Raw genomic sequence first — 15,857 nt, 5'->3', positions numbered from 1 at the left:
CCCTCGAGTTATTGGTGAGGGGAAAGCAGAAATCTCGTGTTGCTGAGGACTCAATATGTCAGGATGACCGGTGCTCGACCGAGCTAATAACAGGACGGGACAAAGAGGCGACGCGCTGAATAAAGACCGAATAGGAAAAAAAGAGGCTTCCCCACCTGCTGAGAAAGTAATAAAAACAGACACAACAGCTGTGACTGATGTGGAAACGCACACACACACAGTAAAAACATCTAATAAGGTCTCATTGATTATATTATGTCTGTGCAAGTGTGCAAAAGGCTTACCAGCACACGCACACAACGTGCGGTATTAAAGTGTGCGGGCGGCTGCAGGAATCCTGCTTTAATTGTGCAGCAATAATAAAAAGTTGAGCCGACCCGTCAGCGTCGAGCTTTTCATTCACGTCTCCAGAATAACGGCTGAAAAAGGAGCGAGGTGTAATGTGTAATAACAGCAGCTTCAAATGTCAGCTTTAGCGCCGGCCTGTAAATCACTCCAGTGTAAACTGAGCTGACTTTTAAAGCCTGTATTTGTTTATCTTTGGGCAAACTGCCAAATCGGCCAATTCGGCACGCTGAATTAGCTGTTAGCATTTCCTCTTTGCTGCATTCCCATAAATGTACAGACGGCTATCGGCGTATCGCCTTTTTATTATGGGGGGAAAAATGTGGCTGCAGTTAGAAAAGGCATTCTTTTGTGTGTGATTTCTGAGTGGAGAGTTCACGTGTGCGCCTCTGTATCCCCGTGAAGCCAGGAGTGGCCATCCGAAGTCTGAAGATGTTCCTCCTGACAGCTCAGCCATCATTTATTACAGTTTATGGCTGCTGGAGTCTAATCCTTAAAGCCTGATTGGAGGATTTCACTGATGTCTCGTTGCTCTCACAATCACTCGCTGGGGAACTTTTGGTGCCCTCTCTGAGACTTTCAGCAGTGTTTCTTTATTGAAACAGGGTTTGTTTGGTTTATTAGTTGGTTTGAGCTCACAGCAGATCACAGAGAGGTTTGTCGAACATGCAACACAGACTCATTGTCCTACTGTACGCGGTGTGATCTTGTTTGGTCACTTTCCAGCAGCCCGCGCTCCACCAGGAAGAATTATGAAAATTCATCAGAACCTGAGATATCATCTTTCACATTCCATATGATCTTCCTTGTAAAAACCTGATGTCTGCTCTCCACAGAGCTGTGGTTTGGTTTGGTATTTGGTGTGCTCTGCAGCTCGTGGATAATAGCCTGCAGCGCAGATGAGCAGCAACAGGGGGGTTAAATAAGTAAGCGCACTCCTTTTTAACTCTACACCCCCAGATTATTTCACTTTTCAAACAAGCGATTCACTAAAACGAGTGCAACAGTACTCGGCACACTCTGACGTGTAAATCAAAATGTTGCTTTAACAGGTTCATCCCCCAAAAAATGATTGAAATGTGGCCCACATCTGGGCAGGATAGACGGTGTGGACTCTGGATGTCACGTCACAGCCACAAGTCCACCTTTCATGGCCAGATGTCAGGTGTGCAGTGACAGTGGGGCCACATCTGGCCCACCCAACACTGGCTACACCACAGGGCAAGCCTGGCCATGACTTTTTAGTCACATCTGGCAAGGAAAATATTTGCCAGCGCAGCAAAGGAGAACTTTGTTACTAGCAGCCTGTCACATAAACACATCACATGTTCCTGTTTCTTTAGATAAATATCGAAACAATACCAAAAGTAACAGTTTGATAGCACGGGAGCATTTTTGCACCAACAAGGTGATTCCCGAAGAGCTGTTAGCTGAAGAATTGGCATAAATTGATGAAACTGGAGACGTGGAGGATAAAAGAAGTAGTGTCAGGCCTCAAAACTATCTACAGAAGATGAACAGTCCTTAAGAAACAGGAATAAATCCAGCAAAGAGCTGAGAGATGCACCTGGAGCTTCAGCTGAAGCATCATCAAAGATGTCTCCGTGGAAGGACGGAAGGCAAACAGGAAGAAAAGGCTGAGATATGAAAGTTACACAAGACTGAAAATCAGAGTAACAGGTCTGATTGAGTGATGGGACCAAATTATGGTCAGCATGCACGAGGTTGTCAGGGGGAGGAGTCTGCAGCCATGTGTGTACGTCATGGATGGGCCTCCGCAGAGCCTCAGCATCCTGACAGAGAACAGAACAAAAGGCAGAAACATCCAAAGAGGAGCTTCAGGAAGTCTGGAGAACTATTCCTGAAGATCCTCACAGAGCTGCTCACATCAATATTCACGTCAAAGTTAGAAGTTCACAAACTGTTTTTGTCTCTATTGTTTCTGATGTTTGAATAAATCACAGCAGCCATTTCTAATTTTCCACCAAACATCAAAAATAAGGGGTGACTCAGGACTCTTGCACAGTGCTGATGCAGGGTTGGGCTGTTTATGGTTTAATGCAGGTTTGACGTAAGCATTTATTCTGCGATGATGGGGGTCAGCCTGCCCTGCATGCCCCCGTCAGTGGTGGGTATGCAGGGTAGAGGTCACGAATGTGAGCGGCTGAATGAGTTTCCTCCGGAGGATGGCTCGGCTCAAAGATGGATGAGGAGTTCAGATATCTGGCGGATGTTCGGAGAAGCTTTCCCACCACACAGGAAGCCTCCCGGGTGCTTCCCTTTGTAGGTTTTCTGGGCACGCCCAACTGGGAAGAGACCCTGGGGTAGACCCAGAGCCCACTGGTGAGATTATGTATCTCATCTGTCCTGGGAATGCCTGGAGATCTCCTCCCCAGGAGGAGCTGGGAAGTGTTTCTAGGGAGAAAGGATGTTTGGAATACCCTGCTTAGCCTGCTGCTAGTGTGACTGGATAAGTGGAAGATGATGGATGGAAATGCGTTGTAATTTTATGGTGATGCTTCTTGGGCTGAAACAGAAAAAGTATCTTTTTGGGAAACGGCAAACATGAAAAACAAGAAGAAAAAACGCTCTGTCAACATGATGGATGCACGAATGCAGAATGTGCAGCAGGAAATTTGTTAGCTCTTTAACACAGCCTGTGTGTGCCTAACGCAGACACGAACCCCGATCTTTAAAAACACATCACATAAATTGAATCCACGTATCAGGCTTTTGTGTTTGGCAGCGGTTCTTTGGGTTCGACTTTAAACAGAAATCTTTGCATTTTACTTCTGACTAAATCTGTGTTAGTCGAGTAACCCAAAGGCTGCTGGGGATTTTCCTTTTCTCCGGGCTAAAACCTCCGAGGAGGCCCCCAAAAACACACAAACAAACTGTACATCGGCCTCACAGTGGGAGCTTGATCTAAATACTCGTGGGCTCAGGACAAACTGTTCCACAGGTCGCCGCCACAGATTCCAGCACGCCGGCCGTTCTTTGAGCGATTAACGCGGCTGTGGCAAGGTTCAAGCTCCAGCTCAGGTTTGCTAATGAGCGAACAAACAGCCTCTAATAGGGCTGCGAATGCATAAACACGCTAATGCGGCTGGTTGAAGTCCGACTGGTGCAACGCGGTGGTGCTACCCAAGCCTGTTACTAACCAATTATAGGACCAGCATGGCAGAGCTGAGGATTGGGTGAGGAGGCGGACGGGAGGGGGAGGTGGGAGAGGAAGAGGAGAGGCTCATCACCATCACTGCACATGCTCAGTGTGGCTGTGGCGAAGGGGGTGTGGTGCTACCAAAGTGTGTGTGTGTGTGTGTACATGCGGGGGGGGTGAAGCAGGGAGTGGGTGGGTGTTTGACTCCATTCCTCCTCCTCCGTCCTCGGGGGATCACACGTTGTTTGTACTGTATTTTTGCACCACATGACTTGCAGATTTTTTCTTTTTGAAGATTTTTTTCCTCTCCCCCCCCTTCCACCCCCTCTCCCGTCCCTCCCTCCTCCCCTCACTGAGCGAGCGGCGTTCTTGCCAGGCAGGAAAGGCAAAACAGCTGTGCCGGTGCCGAGCAGTTCCCCATTAACCGAGGAATTATGCAAGCAGGAAATTCAAATAAGATGCAGATGAGTGGAGGAGCCAGGCTCCAGCCGAATACCTCTCCCCCTCACCAGAAAAAACCTGACGAAAGCCTCCAGACTGCAGACTAACCCGACCCCGCAGTCTGGTTCCAAGTCCGGCGACTTGTCACCATTTTAACAGTTTGTTTCCCCACATCCGAGCGGCTCGCACTACTACAATAAATGACATTAATGAACGCGCTGCCTCTTGGCGCTGGAAGGAGGCAGAAGAGTGTGGCTGTTTAAATACAGAATGTGTAATGTTTTCACACCATTTAATCATCAACACATTAATCTTGAGACATTAATTAGCTAAAACACACAAAAACCATGAGCAGCGAGACTGTCAGGCGCTCTTTTTTTTTTTTTTTACACCACGATCCATCTGGATGAATCCGCCGGATTACCGGCGAGGCGGAGGGGGGGAAAGAAAAGGAGGGAAGAAAGGGAGGTGTCACTTTTACACGAAGGTTAATATGGAGACACAGCAGCGAAAGTGAAATGAAGGGGGTGTGTTCGCACGCACCAATAGGAGGCGAGGAGCGCGTGACGTATCGGCTTTCACTGCAAGAGTGTACACGCTCGCTGCTCGCCCGGGGAGGGTGCACAGATTAATGTGAATGTTAAAGGCCTTTAAAGAGCGCTTAAAGGAAATTAATGATGCTGCTGCTTTCCTGCACACGGCCTTTAAAGGGTGAGACATGCACGCTGCTGCAGCAGAGATGCTTTTCCCTGATTGTTGTTTAACATGAACACGTGATCATTTCTGTTACTCTGATGAATCCAGCGTTTGGATGCAGTACAGATAATATACGACGGAGATGTGGAGTAGTCACGATGGCTGTCACGAGCTGAGCTGGCTGCTTCCCATGAAGCTAATAAGATACACTCATTATTGTTCAGTTTGTCCAAAAAACAAAAACCCCGAGCGTGCTGAGAGGAGAGTCCGTCTGTTAGGCGAAGCTCCGATCCAGGAGATGCGGTTTTAGTCCTGGTCCTGGAACTCTGGACCAGCTCTGGATCCTCTCGGGATCAGCTGGGGTGTGTGGGAGTTTCCTGCATGTGTTTTGTGGATTCTGGGATGTCTGTGGGCATCGACCCTGGATGTTTGGTCCCAGCGATCGGGGCAGTAAGGAAGACTCGTGGGCGTTGGCTCTGCCGCCGCTGACTCTGACCCAGATTGTGTGTTTACACCTCTGCATTAGTCATTATTAACCTCTGGCTCTCTTCCACAGTGTGTCTTTGTCTTATCATCCTCCCCTCACCCACCCGTCACGGCAGGTGACCGCCCCTCCCTGAGCCTGGAGGTGTCTTCCTGTTAAAAGGGCATTTTTTCTTCCCATTGTCACCAAGTGCTTGCTCACAGCAGGTCGTTTCATTGTTGGGGTTTTCTCCTGCAGGGTCTTTACCTATATAAATAAAATTGAATTAAATTGATGTGAAGCTGAGGGTGGAGGGCTCAGTGTTCTCAGGATCTCGGCTCTTCACAGATGTTTGTCATTTGGCTTCATCCAGTGATGATCTCCAGCTGGGATGAGAGTTAGCACCTCTGAGTCCAGGGACGAGGTTCTCGAGGGTGGAGTGGGAGTTCCCCGGTCGCTGTGCGGGGTTGTTGTAAACTTCTTGGATGCTCTTTTAGTAAAATCCACAACGAGCCACGTTTTTAAAAATCAGTTAATTCTGTTAAAAAGGCACCAACTCCAAACAAGTGACAGGTGTAGAAATCTAACCCCTTCCAGCTGTAGTGACGGGCGAGGTGGTTTAGCTGGACGCACCAAAGCGGGCTGTAACATGCTTATTTGTGACACTCGGGAGTGTTTGGGGTCAGTGGCTTTTGGAGCCACATGGTGGCTCGAATACTCCTGTTTGACCTGAAAGATGGACCAAACCTGAGCTCCTTGTGTGTTAATGTGCGTAAACAAAGCATGTGCATATTAAAGTTGGGTTCTGGAGAGCAACAGTGGACTGGATTAATGCCAGGTTAAAAAACACTGGCTGCTTTGGGATATTTCCATCAGTGTCCATAAACAAAGCTAATGAATAGAAGTTGAGGACATATTTGCTTCAATAGGATCATTCTGTCCGGCCTAAACTACGTCAAAAAAACTCCTGGAGAGCAGAGCAGCTGTGAAAGCTCTGCCTACTTTTCTCCACACTCAAAGTCTGCGAAAAGCACATCAGCAAGCTTTATCTAATGATCTGATGTCAGAACTGGAGCCACGTAATCAAATCAAGACATACCAGAATCTCAAGACACACTTGGCAGCTGTACGACATCACACAGCAGAATATGAAGACTGCATAAAGGGTAAGACCGCTGATGAATGGACATCACTCGGGGGGCGGGGGTGCATTTTGCTCTATGGGCTGCTTTTAAACTAATTACAAAAAATTGTTTGTCGTTATAAAAGACGCGGCTTTGAGAACCAGTGACGGGCCCGCATCGCTCAGATCTCTTTAGGCATGTTAAACAAACCTGAACCGAGTCTGCTCTGCGGCGTTTGCAGTCGGCGGATTCCTCCGACGAGCTTCCCGGTGTTTGACAGATATGAAGATAAAAGACAGATAGTCTTTGGAGGCGTGTTTCAGGAAGAGCTAAAGCAGGAAGGAGTGCAGCGAACAAATGAAGTCCTGTTTGAATCTGCGTCTGTTCACAAACGCTCCGATTTCACTGAGAAACTTTGAGCTTGCTGTCTGTCAGCAGGTCTCGTGTCGCCGTCGTTGTGTGGAAATCCCCACAGTGTCACTAATATGCTGTCATTAAGCCAAAAACAAACACAGCTCTTCTTCACTTCTTTAAAATTTCAGATTTTTGCCACACTTGATGTTTTTAGCAGAGTAAAGTAAAACAAAAGGTAAAGTCAGAGAGCTGTATATTAGAGTTAATTCCCTCTAAAAGCAAACTGGAGTTTTGAAGGGTGTTTGCTGGCACGATGAAGCGGCAGTCAGACTGGTGAAGCAGATTTCAAGGTGAAGCGAACACCTGTCAGAGCCGCTCGACGTTTCACCGCCGTGAAAAGAAGGCCGCGTATTAAACATCCTCCTTGGATTCCTGAACCTGCTGAGAGTTATTCTCTGCTTCCTGAAACCCTGCTCTGCAAACCGAGGATCGAGTTTAAGCAGCCAAACTGGCAGCAAGCTGCAGTTCCTCTAATGGCCACTTGGTGCTGTTTTACAGCAGGGATTGATGCTGGGGCCTTGGCTTCCTGTTCCTGTTGCCCGTAACCTCCAAGTCATCAGGCCATGGTTGATGAGCCAATGAGTTCCCAGTTTGGGTCTCTACCAACTCCTGAGGAAAAATATCCGGGTCTTGAGCTGCGAGACGTTCCACTTTCTGCACCGGCGGCTCTCCGACTGTGTGCTCGCTGCTCGGTGCCGGGCAGGTGCTGAACACCAGGATCACGAGAGCCGGCTGGATGGAAGCAGCTGCTGAGACTGAAGCAGGCCTGACAGCAGTGATGTCACTGATGTTCAGTCATTTATTTTTTGGCCACTTCACATCATGTGCTTATGCAGTCATGGCTGCAAACAGGTATAAAAGGCACTCATCAGATAAATGCAGTTTAAGCTTGTGGATGTGCTGTTCTCTCTGCAGCCACAGGGAAGGAGCGGTTACTGGATGCAACTCCTGGTCTCCGAGCATGTGAGCAGCTCCTGTCAGTCTGCGGCCTGCTGCGGTCTCTGTTCCACCCCTGAATGAGCTGCAGAACCAGAGCTGGACTTTAAAGAGGCTCAGCACAGCTGCTCATGTGGAGAAAACTTTCTGTAGCTCACTGGCTTTAATCACACCTGTGTTAATACTAGGGCTGGGCTATATCATACCGTTCACGGTAATACCGGCAACGATAGGAAAATGAAATATGGCGATAGAATGTGGGTAAAACGCGCATGCGCAGTGCCTTTGTTTACATACGCACATGGCGGCGACGCAGAATGAGAAGAGCGAAAGTGGATCGTTGAATGAAACGGATGAACCAGAACTGGTTTGTAAAAATGCTGCAACTTCAGTGGTGTGGAACTGGTTTAGCTTTCGTCCGTCAGATACACAACAAAGCACTATTTTTGGTAGAGCATGCTAGCGGGCCGTCGTTATTACCGTGTTGTTTGGAAAATACGGCACACTTAAAATCAATCCTTTGATTTTTCTGAAACTCGACAGTGTCCCTTATAATCCCGTGTGCCTTATGTATGAATTCTGGTTGTGTTTACTGACCTCGAAACGATTTTATGTACACGGCGCTCGAAAATCTGTCGAATGTTTTAGTACGACTTTGCTAAGCTACGAAGCCGCACACTTGATGGATTGTCGGAGCATTACGGCTATCGCAGGCAGGAGCCTCGCGGAGTGATACGTACTGTGCTTCAACATAATATCACCGTATTGTGTGTGTGTATAAGCTCTTTTTAAGTTTTGTGGATATTATACATGGTTATGCTGAGGATATGTCGGCCAGTTCCCACTGGAAATGCCTTTTGGTTAAACTGTCAGCGAGGAATTTGCACTGTTACATTTTTATATAACTTTAATGCACATAAAAAACAGCTGCTTGTTTAAGTGAAAATACATTGATGGGGTTTTTGCACTAATAAAGTTGTGGAGTTGTTAAGTATTTTGTCTAGTGTCAATTATATCGTCAGTTATATCGTTATCGCAAATTTTCAAATGTATATCGTGATAAATATTTTTGGTCATATCGCCCTGCTCTAGTTAATACTTCCAAAGACAAAATGTCTTTGCTTGAAGGATGTTTGGTTCCCAGAGTCATCTACAGCTCGGTGGGTCAGAGTTTGCACCACAAAAACATTTGGCAGCAGTTAAACAAATCATTCATAGTTTATTCTAGAGGATGTTTAATGTTAACACCAGTTAAATGTTGTTATGGTGCCACCCACCACATGCTGGCGCTGCAGCACCCCCTGTCTGTCTGTGATGGGTTACCATGCAGATGCTAACTTGCTAAAGTCAGCTACACTTGGTAATCCAGCCTCCGTCCTTTGTGCTGGATGGATCTGGCCGTACGGTCGACCTCGGCATGTTGCTAAATGAGTGCAGACAAAGTTGTGATGAATTCAAACATTACTTTTGTGCATGCATTGATGGCGTGCTCGCCACACACACCTGGACCTCCCTCTCGCTGCAGCCGGCTGATCCTTCTTGCACTGCAGAAATTACTTTGATTCAGTTTTAATAAAACAAATAACAAGTGGAGCTGTGGCGCTGAAAAGAACCTCGTGTGAAACAAATCAGAGGACATTGTTTCACAGAAAGCAGCCCTGCACCTTCAGATCTGTTCTGCTGTTACTGTAAACAGGAATCTGCGCTCTAATTGACCCGATTGATTAAATTCAGGTTAGGACACAAACAGCGACAGGCAGACAGACAGGCAGACGCCCCCTCAGTACCGCCACTTCAGGAGAAAGCCCACAAAGCTAATTAATTGGGGCCGACCGGCTCATTTGCATGTTTTGTAAGCACTAATTAAGATATGCAAAATATCCAGATGAACGCTGCAGCCTAAATATATTTTAGGCGACTCGGTGGCGCAGAGGTACGGACGGCAAAACAGACAGAGGCCGCGTCCTGCGGCGGGGCATTAATCCGAGAGTCGCTGCGCCACAGCAGCAGGAAGTGCAGCGTGTAGGGGAATTCATCCCGGTGACTCGACACATTTATATTAACAGAGAGCAGGGATGGACGAACGTGTCATGGAAGCTGCTGCAGTGCACACGGGCAGGTGTAGAGCGTTCATAGGTGTGCACGAATCGGAGTCTCAGAAACTGAGTTTGAGACCAAAGAGTCTGAGGAGGCTCAGGTCCAACAAGCTCAAGCTCATTGGTCCAGATGACCTGGGCGACGGTTTATTTAGACACCAGGAGACCTGGAACACTGCATGCAGTACAGCAGTGTGCATTATTAGTATACACGTTATTCAGACAGCACAGCCGGCCTTCTCAAGGTCTTTCAAAGATTTTCTTTGGACATTGGCTGCTTTTTCCCTCCGGTCCTTGTACGTGTTCACCTTCACTTAGCTCTGCCATTTGAGTCATTCAGGCATGAAAAGGATGAACCTGTGTTGTGTCTGCTCAGAAAAATTGTATCTTTAGGCACTTTGTTACCAGCAGACTGTCACAGAAACACATCATTTGTTCTCATTTCTTTAGTTCAATCTGTGACAAATACCAAAGATAATACAGTTTGACATAAAATAGTGTTTTTGCACCAACAGGCTGATTCCTGAAGAGCTGTTAGCTGAAATTTTGGCATATCTCACCGTGTCCTTAAAAGTTTAAAGAAATTGGAGGACAAAAGCAGTGTCTGAAGAAGGTTGGCTGTCAAGAAGCCATTCTTAGGGAAGGGAAACCGAAAGAAAAAGCTGAGGGATGAAAATTACACAAGAACCGGACGGATATTTGGAGGAAACATTACTGATGGAGCGATCGGTGTCAGTCATCTGGGAAACACGGTGGAGGCTCGGTCAGGATTTGAGGCTGAATTTCAGTCAGTGGTGTCGGAGCTCTTTTAAAAATGTCTGGAATTATTAACACAGAGATAAGTACCATCAGATCAGAACCTTCTGGAAGGCATCCGACTGACAGCAGCTTCCTTTTTCCTGGAAAGCGTGGAGAACTGTTCCCGAAGATGATTTCAGGAAATGATAAGGAAGCTTGTGCAAGAGAGCTCAGGCCGTGCTGCAGAGCAACACGCCGCACGTTCGCTCTGTTTTGCTTCTATTTCCATATATGTATGCACACGTTACACAAACAGCCCATTCATTTGTACAGGAGAGCACAAATAAACACAGTAACAGTGGAGATGATCACACACACACACACACACACACACACACTGGGTCCCAGAGCAGAGCTGGTTCGTATCAGGTTGGTGATGGATGGAGGATGAGGTCAGTCCTGAGGGGGATCCAGACTCTGTGGAAAAGACCTGTTGTTGTCTCTCGCTGTCTCTGAGTGTGTGTGTGTCTCCCTGCTGTGCTGCAGTCCTCTGATGATCTCATCCACTCACTCGCAGAGCTTTAGCAACCTACACACAGGCGCTCATCGCGGGGAAAACGCTGCCGGTGATTCCCTCTTAGAGGAGCTTCATAATGTTTAGATGTTAATCTGTGACCAGGATGGCTGTGAGTAAATAATGATTATATAAAACATGAGTCAGACTTTGTGCTGCACAGAAAGCAGGAACAAAAGTTTCTAAAGGTCAAAACTCCTGAAACGAATAACGTTTAAAATCAGGTACGCTTCACGGCGTGCAGGTGACCTGAGCGCTCGTCCTCTCTGCTCCTCGTTTCACCGCGAGTGCAGAGCGAAGAGGCGGCTGCCGTAAACGCCGTCGAGCCAAAGTCTCCTTTTGCTGATCTAAACGCGAGGCGTGATGCAGAGTTGGGGCCAAAGTTTCCGATGGGCCTAACCTCTGCTAACCTCTGCTCTGTGCTCGTGGTGTTTGTGTCCTGGAGCGTTTATACACTTATCCAATTTTCTGCCAAATACTGAGCTTGCTGTGCAGCTGAGGCTGCGCTCCAGTGCTGCGAGTGAAACTGCAGTATTTCATCTGTTACTTTGCACGAGCAGCAGGCGCCGGGCTCAGCGTCACAGCGCGGGGGGAGGAGCTCAAAGTACTCCTCCTCCACTCCTCCACACTGGAAGGATTCGGCTGAGGTGATTCTGGGATCTGACTAGGACGCCTCCCGGGTGATGGCGGTCAGCCACGTCCTGCGGGGAGGAGACCCCGACATGCCAGAGGAGATCATAACTGTCACCTGACTCGGGAATGCCTCTGTGTCCCGCCAGAAAAGCTCAAGGCCCGAGCATCTCGGCTCTGCATAAGTGTCAGAAAAGAGATGTATGGAGGCGCTCGTTGCTCCGCCCTCTCGTCCAACATGGCAGCGGATAAAATGCTACAATAAAGGCTTCACAAACCTGCAGGCGCCATCACAGCGGCTGGCGCTCTGGCTGATTCTGAGGTCTTTACAGCAGCTCTTTCGCACTGTGAACCCTGCAAAACAAACTTGTTTTCTATATGAGTAAGGCTTTTTTTAGTGCATCGATCCACGCAGCAGAAAAACTGCTGAGTGCAGCCTGTAGTGAAGGCTGGCTGCTCTTTAGCTGCTGTGCGTCCTCTAAACTCAGACTTTGCCTTCAGGCTGAAGATGAGGATTCAGTGCGGTTAATGCAAACCTGAGCACAGCACTAAAATAATGCAAATACACACACACACACACACACACACACACACACACACACACACACACACACACACACACACAGAAACAACCCAAGGACAGCTCGCTGTTCGGCTGCAAACCTTGATGTGTGTTTACGTGGCCGTGTGCAAGCGGGTTTGATGATTGGCTCTGATGACAGAAACATGTTTTTGTTTTTCACCTCCTTTATGTCTCCTCTTCCTGTTCCTTGTCACTGGCACCGTGCTCGTGCGTGGATGCTAACGGCCTTAAGTGTGGAGTTCAGTAATCACGCACAGCCTGGCACAGCTGATTGGCTCTACGGTCCAAGTCCGTCATTTGTGTTGCATTAAGCTCAGGGAACCTCTGCCTGACAGGAAGTCTGGCACCACTTCCTCGTTGCACTGCCGGGCGTCTCATTTGATCTCATTTGACCGAGCGCTGCCGTAAAGCTGAGCCGGGGTTAACTGTTTCTGCCACCTGCCCGCCGTGGCGACGCTGCGGCCTCGTTAAAGTAAACGAGCTGCGAGTTTTCCTGGCGAGCAATCGTCTGCAGAGTGCGGCACAGCTGCGACAGCATGTGGCAAAGGTAGATCACCTGTGGCCTCAGTCACAGCTGCTTCTATGTATTTGAGATGTTTAATGGAGGGAGAGACGCCCCCTAGTGGCTAAACATTCAAACACAGATATCCTGTGTATCCTGTTTGATCATTTGGGCCGTCGCCATCTGGATGTTTTTAAACTGAACATAATGAGCGAGGAAAGAGAAACTAACTAGCTCCGCCCCAAAGTGCCCCCATATTCATTCTGATTGGACTGATTCTGGAACAAATCCAGCTGAACAAAAAACAGATTTTATCTTTAAATTGAGCGACTTGGTGCTTTTGTTAAACAGATTTTGTTGCTTAAATGTGTTTTGCAGCCCAGAAAACTTCACATAGAAATCTCCTGCACTTATAAAGTAATGAGGGTTTGAAATTACTGTAAAAAATAATAAAATAATGCCCCGCCCCCTGCACCCAGAGGGCCTGAAACTCAGAGTTTTGCATTACTTCATTAGATGTGCCAGAGGGGGAACTGGCTTTAGGGCTCAAATAGTTTTTCACACCAGGCTGTAAACATGTTTGTTCCAACATGAGTGACTGGTGGAGCCTCCGGTGGCCGTTAGAGGAACTGCAGCTTTGTGTTGGCTTCATTTCTCTCAACTCAGGTTGCTGCTCGGTGTCTCCTCTGATTCTTATTTTTTCATTTATTTTTTCTGTGCTCGTCTCTCTCCGTCTCGCTCTCACTCTGTTGCTTCCTCCCTTCTCGATTTTGGCACGTTACCACGGTAACCCACTGCCTCCTTTATTGGGCCAAGTTGTGGTGCAGTTTTTAAGGCCCGTGCTGGGTTCAAACCACACAAACACAGTCGCACAACACTCAGGAACACCTGCTATCACACTCACAATCATCAACACCTCAACATGATCTATTTGCATCTGCCATCCTAACACACACACACACACACACACACACACACACACACACACACACACACACACACTCGATGTGATCCATCTTTAGTTTTCTCTCACACTTGGCTGACGTCTCTCTCCTCTTTCAGACCCCGCGGGAGATTACCCAGAGTGCTGCTGGCCTGAGCTCCCAGAAGATAAAGAGGAAGAGGAGAGAGAGGAGAACGGACAGAGTTTGGAGGAGGAGGTGGAGCCTCAGGAAGAGCCCCTCCCCCTCCAGTGAAGCCCCTCCCTTTAGAGGAAGTGCAGTGAGTACCAGCTTTTTATGTCACCCTCCCACTACTGCTCACTACCAGAGCTCATATCCCAGAATGCATTTCATACCCTGAGACCACACTGTACCGTTACCGCTGCCTGCTGCCCATTTTTTCATATCGGTCGGTCATCATCTTTCCATCCTCTGTTTCTTGCACAGATCTTGTGCCCACATTTGTTGCTGCTTTCTCTTTCTCTGATGGTAAATGTGCTTTCCTTGTGTTCTGTCACGTATGCATGTTACCCTGCTGGATGCTCATACCCGTCTGTTAATTCTGCTGTAACTAGAGCATACGTAGTGTTTCTGAGGAGCACACTGATCTGACTGAAAGATTCGCCCTCCAGTTTTTGTGAGGTTAGCTTTGAAGATGCGTCGCAGCGTTCACCAAAAAACATCTGATGTTAGCGTCTTTGTGCTCATAGCTACCAACAAAAGTGACAGTGATGATAGTAGTGTGAGCTCCACCTTGTGGTTCAGATTGGCATTGCATAAGAGTACAACCCTAGCTTGTTTCAAGTTCGGTTGACGTCTTGGAAACTTTGTATTTATTCTTATATTTAAAAGTAAATTGGGCTCCAACACGGTGTGAAATTCACAGGTGTGTGCACCTGGTGAAGGTGTGTCTGCTGGTTCGTTTGGGTTGCACTTTAGTCATCGTGCAGCTCTGCACACTCGCACGGTTGTAATTATTCACACTGGTTTGTGGTGTGATTCAAAGCCGGTTGTGTAACCTGCATGGATCACTGCATACGTTTATTAATTAAACTGGGCGGCCTCAAATGTAAATTTCATTGGTTAGTTTATAACCTGCAGAGTATGTGTGTGTGTTTACATATCTTTGTGGGGACCAATAGTCCTTATGGGGACAAACTCCTCGTCCCCATAAGTTTGAAGGGATTTTTCAGACTCAAAATGTGGTTTTAGTGTCAGGGTTAGGCATTCATTTTTCATGGTTAGGTTTAGGGAAAGCATTATGTCAATTAGATGTCCCCACAAAGATATAAAGACAGATATAAAGAGAGTGTGTGTGTGTGTGTGTGTGTGTGTGTGTGTGTGTGTGAGTGAAAGTTTTCCTTTTCTGAGTGAGGTTAGCCAAATGTTGTGGGGCTGTGGTGCCGAGCCGTGTGAAGTGTTGAAATCTCGTGTTGCTTTTTTTTCTTTTTGCCAGTTTCCATCAAGTCAAGTTTGATTTTAATCTGAAGTTTAACAACAGCATTAAATTTAACGGCAGCTTTTGACGGAGGTCTCCGGGGATGCGATCATATCGTCGTATCGTTTAAAAGCACGTTCTGCATCCAGAAGAAGCTCAGGTTTCATCTAAAGCAGCTGTGCTGAGAGTAGAGACGGAAACATCAGGCTTCGTGCCTTTGTTAGCTGCGTCAGCAGCCTGAGACCACTGCTGTCACTAACTCTGTATAAAAGCAATAAATTAAACTAAACTAAAGAAATCAGAAGCTTTTTGGACCGAGTGCAGAATGATGGTCCGGTCTTTATGTTTTTGAGCTCCTCACAGAGGCAGAAACATACGTGAGCTATCAATCAATCAGAATATTTTATTAATCCCAGAGGAAATTATGTTGTCACACTTCCTCTGAGACTGTGCGAGCAGTAACCAACTAAAGTAAATGAAATGATACAGAATATTACAGCATTATAAACTATAAGAAAATAAATATGTCAGTAAATCACACAGTTTGTGTAGTTGAGGCTGAGGAGCCCTCCTTATCACACTGATAGTGAACGTGTTGTGTCCTGTGTCGAGGATGTGCAGAGGTTTAAGGTAAAGTTTGACCCACAGATGAAGCTCGTGTTTTATTCTCCTGTGGAAAATCGTTTTGGTCCTTTTAACAGAAATCAGTCGTAGATCATTTCTCACTTTTTATTCGACTCGGTCGACTTCAGCATGCTGCCTGTTGGTTTCCATGC

General features: G+C 47.2%; 1 protein-coding gene across 3 annotated transcripts in view; it reads left to right on the top strand.

Moving 5' to 3' along the window:
• Positions 1 to 15,857, top strand: part of LOC100706707 (zinc fingers and homeoboxes protein 2) — a 128,691-nt gene that overhangs the window by 25,219 nt on the left and 87,615 nt on the right. For 2 of the 3 annotated variants that reach the window (XM_005464976.4, XM_025902115.1), the window contains exon 2: positions 13,765 to 13,923. The gene's annotated coding sequence lies outside the window, so the exon portion shown is untranslated. Of the gene's footprint in view, positions 1 to 5,350; positions 6,272 to 13,764; positions 13,924 to 15,857 lie in introns of those variants that run through there. The other variant, XM_025902116.1, reaches the window with a different exon arrangement.

The sequence above is a fragment of the Oreochromis niloticus genome, linkage group LG22 (assembly GCF_001858045.2).
Source record: "Oreochromis niloticus isolate F11D_XX linkage group LG22, O_niloticus_UMD_NMBU, whole genome shotgun sequence".
In the NCBI taxonomy this organism is placed as follows: domain Eukaryota; kingdom Metazoa; phylum Chordata; class Actinopteri; order Cichliformes; family Cichlidae; genus Oreochromis; species Oreochromis niloticus.
This window is presented reverse-complemented; position numbering and strand designations above follow the sequence as displayed.